The following is a 10,667-nucleotide window of genomic DNA, read 5'->3' on the forward strand; positions in this document are numbered from 1 at the left end:
AAACACAGATATTTATATTCCTATTATGATAAATAACACTAGCACAATTGCATGAAGTAGAAATGATCATAGTTTTATGGTTGGGGGTCACCACAACATGAGGAACTGTATCAAAGGGTCTCAGCATTAGGAAGGTTGAGAACCATTGCTTTGCAATGCATGATGTAACTTCACAACTTGTTACAAGTGAATCTGAAATCTTCAAAAACCTGAGAAGAAAACTATGGAATGCATCATAAATGTGTATGTCATCTTTGCACAGGGGCCGTGCTAGTCTTTTCTGTACTGTTTCTAATCTTATATTTGCTGCTGAAGCAAACAGCTTCACAGGAAGTTGAAAGGAAGGTGAAACATTGTCTTAATTATTTCTCTACTGCTGTGATAAAACACCATGAGCAACACAACTTATAAAACACAGTGCATATAAATGGGCTTGTAATCCATGATATGAAGAGACTACATGGTGACGGCTGGAACATCATCTCAGAGCTCATATCTTGATCCACAAGTAGGCAGAGAAGCATACTGGGAAATTTGTAAGTCTTTTGAAATATCAAACCTTGTTCCTAGTGATAAATGTCCTCCAACTAGGCTACACCTAATCCTTCTTAAACAGTTATGCCAACTGGGGATCAAGTATTCAAACATATGAGTCTATAAGTGTCTTGTCACAACACACTAGTTTTCTGTCAATCTGACTAGCTTGTATCATCGGAGAAGGAACTTCAATTGAGAAAATACTTTTATCTGGATATATTTTCTTAATTAATAATTGAAATAGAAGACCCTAGGTCACTCTGGATGGTGCCATGTGAGGGTAAGTTGTTCTAGATGCAATAAGAAAGCAGGCTCAGCATAGCATGAAGAGCAAGCCAGTAAGGCACGAGCTTCGGTTCCTTCCTCTGGGTTCCTATTTTAAATCCTGTCCTTACTTTCCCTCAGGATGGTTGTATCCTCGGGACTACAACTTTAAAATGAAAGAAACTCTTTCCTCTCCAAGTTGCTTCTGGTCATGGTGCTTAACATGGGCATAGAAACCTAACCAGAACACTCTTGCAGAAAAGCTTTATAACAATTCATGGCTTCAGGAAGTCTATAAAACTAGCCAGATCTATCCAATTCTAAAAATAAATATATAATATTAATGAATTCTGAGAGTCAGGCTCAGACCAGCTGAATGCTGAAAGAAGCAGAGACCAATGAGCTGACTAAAAGAAGCAGAGATCAGCTGTTTGGAGGGGTTTCAGATCTACCGAGCTACCTGGAAATGACACTATACTTTGTAGTATAACAAAGTTTGAAGCTAACAGTTTTATACAAAGTATAGTACTAACAGTTTTCTTTGAGTTATTTCTGCTCCTCTAAGTAGTTTCTCACCCATATTCCTGCAAGGAACCCTAATAAAAACTGTTGGCTTACCAAGTTGGATTTTGCTGGTATCCTTTGGCCTGTCACTGGTTCCCTATGTGAGGTAAGTAGACATAAGAATAGTGTCATACTGATCTAAACTCCCATTAGTATTTCACACACCTAGTCATTGCTTCCTTCTTGAAACTCTATTTGCTTTATAAGTTAATATTATAAGTAACTAAACTTTCATGTTCCAATCTTGCAGATATTCCTTTTCCAAAGGCTTTTCCTCTCATAAGAAAAGGTAGAGTTCGAACCCACAGTTCAGGCAGCACTGCTCCTAAGAACAATTGCTAATTCAACCCTTCACAGAATACAATGCAGAAAATATGAACAGACTACATCTATCAGAAATCTTAACGTTGTATTTTATTATTTTATTAAGCTACTTTTGGATATGTTGATGCTGTATCTGTCTCCTATTGCTGTATAATAAAGGACTACTGATTTATTATAAAACTATACATCTGCTTACAGTTTTATAGTTTAGAAGTGTAGACATTAAACCATGAATCATTCACTATCCAGACTCTCACAAGGCTAACATGAATTACCTGGGCTATGATGCCCTAAGACTCATGATCCTAAAACTCAAGAAATTTTTAAGAATTCAGTTTCCATACTTACAACTAGCTACTCTGCTTGCAATGTTGGGTACTGGTCAGGGGTCATTCTTGGTTCCTAAGCTTTCTTGGTTCTTTGTTGCAAGGTTTTGGGCTCTATAGGACTTCTTTAAGACCCTGCATCTTGCTTTTTCTTTTTTTTTTATTTTTTATTCAATATAATTTTTTATTTACATTTCAAATGATTTCCCCTTTTCTAGCCCACCACTCCTCGAAAGTCCCGTAAGCCCCCTTCTCTTCCCCTGTCCTCCCATCCACCCTTTCCCACTTCCCTGTTCTAGTTTTGCTGAATACTGCTTCACTGAGTCTTTCCAGAACAAGGGGCCACTCCACCTTTCTTCTTGTACCTCATTTGTGGATTATGTTTTGGGTATTCCAGTTTTCTAGGTTAATATCCACTTATTAGTGAGTGCATACCATGATTCACCTTTTGAGTCTGGGTTACCTCACTTAGTATGATGTTCTCTAGCTCCATCCATTTGCCTAAGAATTTCATGAATTCATTGTTTCTAATGGCTGAATAGTACTCCATTGTGTAGATATACCACATTTTTTGCATCCACTCTTCTGTTGAGGGATACCTGGGTTCTTTCCAGCATCTGGCAATTATAAATAGGGCTGCTATGAACATAGTAGAGCATGTATCCTTATTACATGGTGGGGCATCCTCTCGGTATATGTCCGGGAGTGGTATAGCAGGAACTTCTGGAAGTGAGGTACCCAGTTTTTGGAGGAACCGCCAAACTGATTTCCAGAGTGGTTGTACCAATTTGCAACCCCACCAGCAGTGGAGGAGTGCTCCTCTTTCTCCACACCCTCTCCAACACCTGCTGTCTCCTGAATTTTTAATCTTAGCCATTCTGACTGGTGTAAGATGAAATCTCAGGGTTGCTTTGATTTGCATTTCCCTAATGGCTAATGAAGTTGAGCATTTTTTAAGATGCTTCTTCTCCATCCGAAGTTCTTCAGGTGAGAATTCTTTGTTTAACTCTGTACCCCATTTTTTAATAGGGTTGTTTGGTTTTCTGGAGTCTAACTTCTTGAGTTCTTTATATATATTGGATATTAGCCCTCTATCTGATGTAGGATTGGTGAAGATCTTTTCCCAATTTGTTGGTTGCCGATTTGTCCTCTTGATAGTGTCCTTTGCCTTACAGAAACTTTGTAATTTTATGAGGTCCCATTTGTCAATTCTTGATCTTAGAGCATACGATATGGGCAATTCGACAACATAAGGAGGTCAAAGGGATACAAATTGGAAAGGAAGAAGTCAAACTATCATTATTTGCAGACGACATGATAGTCTACCTAAGTGACCCAAAAAACTCCACTAGAGAGCTCCTACAGCTGATAAACAACTTCAGCAAAGTGGCAGGTTATAAAATCAACTCCAGCAAATCAGTGGCCTTCCTATACTCAAAGGATAACCAGGCTGAGAAAGAAATTAGGGAAATGACCCCCTTCACAATAGCCACAAACAGTATAAAGTATCTTGGAGTGACTCTTACCAAACATGTGAAAGATCTGTATGACAAGAACTTCAAGACTCTGAAGAAGGAAATGGAAGAAGACCTCAAAAATGGGAAAACCTCCCATGCTCATGGATCAGTAGAATCAATATAGTTAAAATGGCCATTTTGCCAAAAGCAATATACAGATTCAATGCAATACCCATCAAAATCCCAATTCAATTCTTCACAGAGTTAGAAAGAGCAATTATCAAATTCATCTTGAACAAGGAAAAACCCAGGATAGCTAAAACTATTCTCAGCAACAAAAGAAATTCTGGGGGAATCAGTATCCCTGACCTCAAGCAATACTACAGAGCAATAGTGTTAAAAACTGCATGGTATTGGTACAGTGACAGGCAGGAGGATCAATGGAACAGGATTGAAGATCCAGAAATGAACCCACACACCTATGGCCACTTGATCCTCGACAAAGAGGCTGAAAACATCCAATGGAAAAAAGATAGCCTTTTCAACAAATGGTGCTGGTTCAACTGGAGGTCAGCATACAGAAGAATGCGAATTGATCCATCCTTGTCTCCTTGTACTAAGCTCAAATCCAAATGGATCAAGGACCTCCACATAAAGCCAGACACTCTGAAGCTAATAGAAAAGAAACTGGGGAAGACCCTTGAGGACATCGGCACAGGGAGAAAGTTTCTGAACAGAGCATCTTGCTTTTTCAAGGCTAGGAATCCTGTTTTATCACTTCCTTTGAGAAAAGTCCAGTCCATTTTAAGGATTCATTTAATTAGGTTTGCATCACTCAAGATTATCTCTCATTTTATTGACTCAGAGTTAACTGTTTTGGGGCTCTAATTATATATTTATATAACAACAATATTACATCATTAAATAATTATATAAAAATATATTTAATTATATCTATTTTGTCAACTATTTATTCAAAGACATTTCCTAATTCACACTCCAAGATGCACTTACCAAATTTTATAGAATATGAGTACTGAAATTATACACAAGAGGCCTTCTTGGCAATATTTTGTTTATGCACACACTCTCAGGTATCAAATATTATAGTTAAATATAACATGCTTATAGTCATTTAGTTACAATTTTACAGATGAGTCAATAACATTATCATCATCCTACATAGATCCAATGCAAGGTCACACAGTAGCATAGTAGAGATGAAAGACTAGATCACACCCATTTTCTAGTCTCTAAATATATATCTTCTACAGAACCACTACATTGTGTTAAGGATTATTCTACTTTATACCTAAAACACATAATCATTTTTATCAATCCATTTGCCATGTGTATATTGGAAGGTTACTGATTTTAATATATTAACTTTGTATCCTGCTATTGTGCTGAACATGTTTATCAACTATAGGAAATACTTAGGGAAGTTGTTAGGATCATTTGTGTATACAATCATATAATTAATAAATTAAGATATGTTGACTTCATTCTTTCCTTTTTATTTGTATCCCTTCCTTTCCTTTCCTTTGTATCCCTTTGATCTCCTTCAGCTGAATCATTCCTCTAGCTTAGACTTCTATTGCTATATTAAATTGGTTAGGTTGGCTTACCTTGCTCTTGATTTTAGTGGATATGCTTTGAATTTGTCTCCATTCAGGTGGATATTGTTTGTGGTCTAGCTGTAAACTGACTCTACTATTTTGAGTTATACCCCTTATATGCCTAGTCTCTCTTGCACTTTTATCATGAAGGGGTGTTGGATTTTGTCAAATGCCTTTTCTGCACCTAATGAGAATGCTCATATCATTTTTGGCCTTAAGTCTGTTCATATTGTGTATAACCATTATCAATTTATGAATCTTGAACCATCCTTGCATTTGTGGACTGAGGTCTACTTGTGATAGATTATCCTTTTGATATGTCCTTATATTCAGTTTGCAAGAATTTTATTGAGAAAATTTGAATCTATGTTCATAAAGGAAATTGGTCTTTAATTCTTGTCTTTGTTAGATCTTCATGTGGTTTATGTATCAGGGTTATCTGTGACCTCATAGAAAGAATTTGGCAAACTTCCATCTGTTTCTATTTGTGGACTAATTTCATGAGTATTGACATTAATCCTTTTTTGAAAGCCTAATAGAATTTAGAATTTTGTCCTAAGATCATCTCATCCTGGGCTTTTTTTAAAGACTAATTTTTACTTATTTCACTAGGAGTTAAAGGCCATAGGTATGTTTAAATTGTTTATATCCTCAATAACTCATTTCTTTTATACTTTCCAATTTGGTGGCATACAGGTTCTTTAAGTATGTTCTTATGATTCTCTGGATTTTCTGTGTCGGCTGTTATGTCTCCCCTTTCATCTCTTTTTTAATTCACATATTTTCTCTCTGTCTTTTAGTTAATTTAGCTAAGAAATCGTCACTAAGTCTCAAAAAAACACAGTCTTTCTTTCATTGATTCTTTTTATTATTATTTATTTGCTTGTTTCTTATTGATTTAATCTCTGAGTTTGAGTATTTTGCTATTTCTTGTGGTTATTTAGTCTTTTTTCTTCTAGAGTTTTCTTCTTTTAATTGAATTTATTCTTAATTTACATTTCAAATGTTATACCCTCTCCTGGTTTTCTGCCCTCTCAGAAAAACCCCAACCCATCCTCCCACCCCTGCCTCCATGAAGATGCCCCTCCACCCAACCCACTCCCACCTACCTCTCCCTCGATTTCCCAATGCTGGGGCATCTATCAAGCCATCATAGGACCAAGGACCTCTCCTCCCACTGATATCTGACAAGGCATTCCTCTACCACAAATGAGGCTAGAACCATGTGTACCCCCTGGTTGATGGCTTAGTCCCTGGGAGCCCTGGAGGGTCTGTTTTGGCAACATTGTCCTTCTTCCTATGAGGCTACAAACCCCTTCAGCTCCTCCAATCCTCCCTCCAACTCCTCCATTGGGGACTCCACATTCAGTCCAATGGTTGGCTGCTAGCATTTGCCTCTGTATCTGTAAGGCTCTGGCAGGGCCCCTCAGGAGACAGTCATATCAGGCTCCTTTTGGCAATCACTTCTTGGCATCCACAATAGTGTTAGGGTTTGGTGACTGTTTATAGGATGACTCTCCAGGTAGAATAGTCTCTGGATGATGGCCTTTCCTTCAGTCTTTGCCCCACATTTTGTCTCCATAATTGCTCCTGTGAGTATATTCTTCCCTTTCTCAGAAAAACCGAAGAACCCGCAATTTGGTCTTCCTTCTTCTCGAGCTTCACGTGGTCTGTTGCTTCCTGCAGTTATGGCGAACTGGGTCCCTGGAAGAGAAGCTGAGGATAGATGGGGGGTGGCAAAGAAGAACAAAAGGCCAAGACAACAGTTTTCTGACCTAGGCCCAATATTTAATCGGGGACTCACAATATAAGGCTTTTTAGGGTAAGACCCTTCCCCCAAACTCCATGGGTATTGACTCTGTATCCTACTACAGAGATACTTGCCCATCTGTGTCCACAGATGCTTTATTTACCATAAGCAGAAAGCAAAAGGGCCAACGTAGCTATCAACTGATGAACAGATAATGAAAATGTGTTACTTTTACACAAAGGACTATTATTCAGCTTTGAGAAAAATGAAATTTTCAGGTAAATGAATAGAAATCATTCTGATTGGGAAAAATAACTCCCATGTTCTTTATGCGTAGATACTACAAGGAATATATATATATATATATATATATATATATATATATATATATACTCCTAAGGAATATATGTATATATGTATTACAATTACAGGCAATCCAATAAAAGTCCAGTGCCTGGAATGGGTTACCTCTTTTGTTGTTGTTCGTCAGTGAGTCTTCCAGACCCCTCCTAATGATTACAGGCTGCTACCATTTCTTCTGGTTACCCTCCAGAACTTGATATTAGGATGCTAGTGCTAAGGGCAACACATACTTGAGCCATAGCCCACTGAGAAGTACAGATCTGGAAGCTGCATTCCCTGTGACTACCCTCCATAGTACCAGGCAGTTCTATGCACTACCAAAACCAGTGCTCAGCCAACTTGCCCAGTTGTGAACTCTGCAAACTCCAATAATAACTATCCTGGAAGGATATGCCACTGGTGTGGTCATAGCACGTGTTAAATTAGTAGCAAACCACTTTGTGATTGGGTTAAAGCCCACTCTGCAAGACAGAGCTCATATCTGGTATTTTTAACTGTATCCAAAACTTATGACCTGCTAGGTCTTTGGACTTAGTGAAGAATCTATGACTATTAGTCTGCTAAGTTGACATAGTATTAAACTGCTCCCTTAGTTTTTAATCTTTAATCCCATAGCTTAATATCTTGTTCAATCCTCATTAACGCAGCTTTTTTTTTCAGTAGTTAGCAACTAACACAAAATGGTTACATGAAGAGAATAAAAGTCCATTGAATGCTCAACTCTAAATGAGGCATCTATATCATACCCTAGGATCAGAGATAATCTGAGAAGATGTGGACAGAGAGATCTTGAGAGCCAGAAGTAGTGGACAACTGTGACAAAACATTTTTTTCAAAACATCAATATTATTTGGTGTACATAGCAGGGCTATAATATTCATGAACTTATATAATCTATGACGGCATTCGTAAGATCAAGATCAGCCAAAATTTCAGCATGGACAGGACAGAACACATGGAGACTCCTCCCTAAACATATGATTATTTCTGAAAGGAGGAAAAGAAATACTTTGATGGCTGTAGCCCTTGGATGGCCCTCCATGTGGCAGTAGAAAGTGATATACCTACACACGTGCAGACAGTACTTCCTGGACTCAGTGGAGCATGAAGATGAAGATCAGAGAAAAGAGTTCATTCGGTGGAGTAGGGGAGGAATGGAGAGGAGGAAATGGAAAATGCATATATGAAACTCTCAATTTAAAATTTGTTTTAAAACCAATGATCACAATGCTACCTGACATTTTGTAATTATTATTAACAATGAACATTTGCTAAAGACATGGCATCATCTGGTTGTCATGGAAACCTATTAATGTAGGTTTTGTCATTTCTTGTTCAGATGAGGAAATAACTGGGTAAAATTGTACAGTACAGCACTTGCCACAACAAAGAAAAACAAATATTATTCCTGCTTTTCATGTTATCACAAATTAATTTATACAAAGCACTATATGAGGAAAATGTAAAGAATATTATTTCTATTCTTGGAGAATTTCTTTGTTGATGATACATTGAAACATGATCCATGCAATCTCAACACTAATTAGGCTTGCTTTGAATAATACCCTTCAGAAATGACTTTAGTAGGAGAATAGGGTCCAAACAAAACTTTGCTTTTGGAATTCTAACCAAAAAGACAAAAAGTATGGCCCACAGGCTAAGTCCAGCCAGTCTTTCATCTACTTTTGTCTTGTGTGTGTGTGTGTGTGTGTGTGTGTGTGAGAGAGAGAGAGAGAGAGAGAGAGAGAGAGAGAGGGAAAAATTAAAACATACTCATCCATATTTGTCATTCCACATCAGCATTAAATATGATGATAAACTCTACCCTCTTCTGTAAACAGGGTTTTGCTAACTTATGATCCATTCCACTTAAGCAGAAATAGAGAACACAGAGGGTGAAAACGAGACAACAGAGATGGAGGAGTAGATCCACATGGACACAGTTTCCTCACTTTTGAAGAAAAGCAGCAACGCTTCCGGGAGCTCTCAATGACACAGGCTTCTAAGGCCCAGCAGGCTTGCAGCACCTGAGATGACAAGGCAAGCTATGGCTTGAAAGGCTTCATTTTTACTTCTTTATTAGTTATTATTGAAGGAATGGACCATTCAATACAGAAGGCTTTCTTGGACACAGACTGCGTGTCCACGCAGTAGAGACAAGGACAACAGTGACTTGGAGATTGAGATATGGAAATCTCTCCACTCCTTAGGGCCCAAGAACTATGATTTTGAAGAAGACAAATCAGTTGTACTAGGTATGTCTCCATATTTAACAAGATTTAGAGCACAAGTATTTGTTAGGGAGAAAAAAAATTGAGCTATTAATACATGAGAATCAAAAGATAAAAATATAATTATAGAAATTATTACTTCCAAGATCTCAGTCCTACTAAATCCTATGAAGCACAATGCATATTTATCTCAGAATTCATCTACCCAGAGTAAAGAATTATTCTCCAATTTTATCTTTCCATGGATGAGAGTTGCACCTGAGGGTAGCAACTACCCAACACTTCTTGAGAAAGGCAAGCTTCTGAGGGCAGAGAAACCATCTAGAAACCAACAGGTACAACCAGAGTAGCACACAAATACAGAGGAGACAAAACTGGATTGTGAGAAGGGCACCAGGAGTGACTGACAAAACGGACTCTCCTTTAACCTGGAGAACTGTGGTATTGGAGAAGAGAACAAGTTACATGTATTATGCTTTTAAGATGTAGAAATTGAACGGAGTGGTGATGGCACTTGTCTTTAATCTCAGCATTTGTGAGGCAGAATTAGATGGATTTCTATGACTTCTAAGCCTTGAGTCCAGCCTGGTCTACAAAGTGAATTCCAGGACAGCCAAGGCTGCACAGAGAAGCCCTGTCTTGCAAAACCTTAAAAATATAGAAATTGTACTTCCCTATTCCAGGCTATATCTGTTATCTAGGCATGTGTTTTAACTTTCCTCTGGAACGGAAGACTCCTCAGCTCCATGCACAAAGGTAAGTCTGACATCTATGATTCCATCCAAACACTAAACAATATACCTACTTCTTAGCAGTCCATGAAACACTCTTTAATATTGAACACACACTAAGAGACAATTGCAAGTCTTTTTAAAAAAATTTCTATTTGTTCTTTATGAATTTCACATCATGTTCCCCAATCCCACTCATTTCTCCTTCCCCTCTTACCAGCTGCCCTCCACCCTTACAACTGCCTCACTATAGTGTGACACAGTGTGTCTCACAGTTTACCCTTCTGTCCACACTTCTTTGCTTGCAAATGCTTGTTGTAACAAGTCATTGATCTGCTCCAAGGCCTCTGCTGTGGTTCAATACTACAACCTGCTGTGCTATCAGTACAAGAACCTCTCTGGAACTCCTTTCAGAAATTCTGTTGTTGCCCTTAGCCATGGAAATCCTGAAGCTTTGGGTCTGTAGGACTGGCCCCTTTGTGTGTACTCTAGGAATTCATT

At 38.1% G+C, this 10,667-nt stretch overlaps 1 non-coding gene across 1 annotated transcript; it reads right to left on the bottom strand.

Moving 5' to 3' along the window:
* Positions 1-217: 217 nt before the first annotated feature.
* LOC127686488 (U6 spliceosomal RNA) lies at positions 218-323 on the bottom strand. The gene has a single exon (XR_007978116.1). It is a non-coding gene; the product is annotated as a U6 spliceosomal RNA (small nuclear RNA).
* Between the last annotated feature and the right edge of the window lie 10,344 nt (positions 324-10,667).

Source organism: Apodemus sylvaticus, chromosome 5 (assembly GCF_947179515.1).
Source record: "Apodemus sylvaticus chromosome 5, mApoSyl1.1, whole genome shotgun sequence".
NCBI classification, from domain to species: Eukaryota; Metazoa; Chordata; class Mammalia; order Rodentia; family Muridae; genus Apodemus; species Apodemus sylvaticus.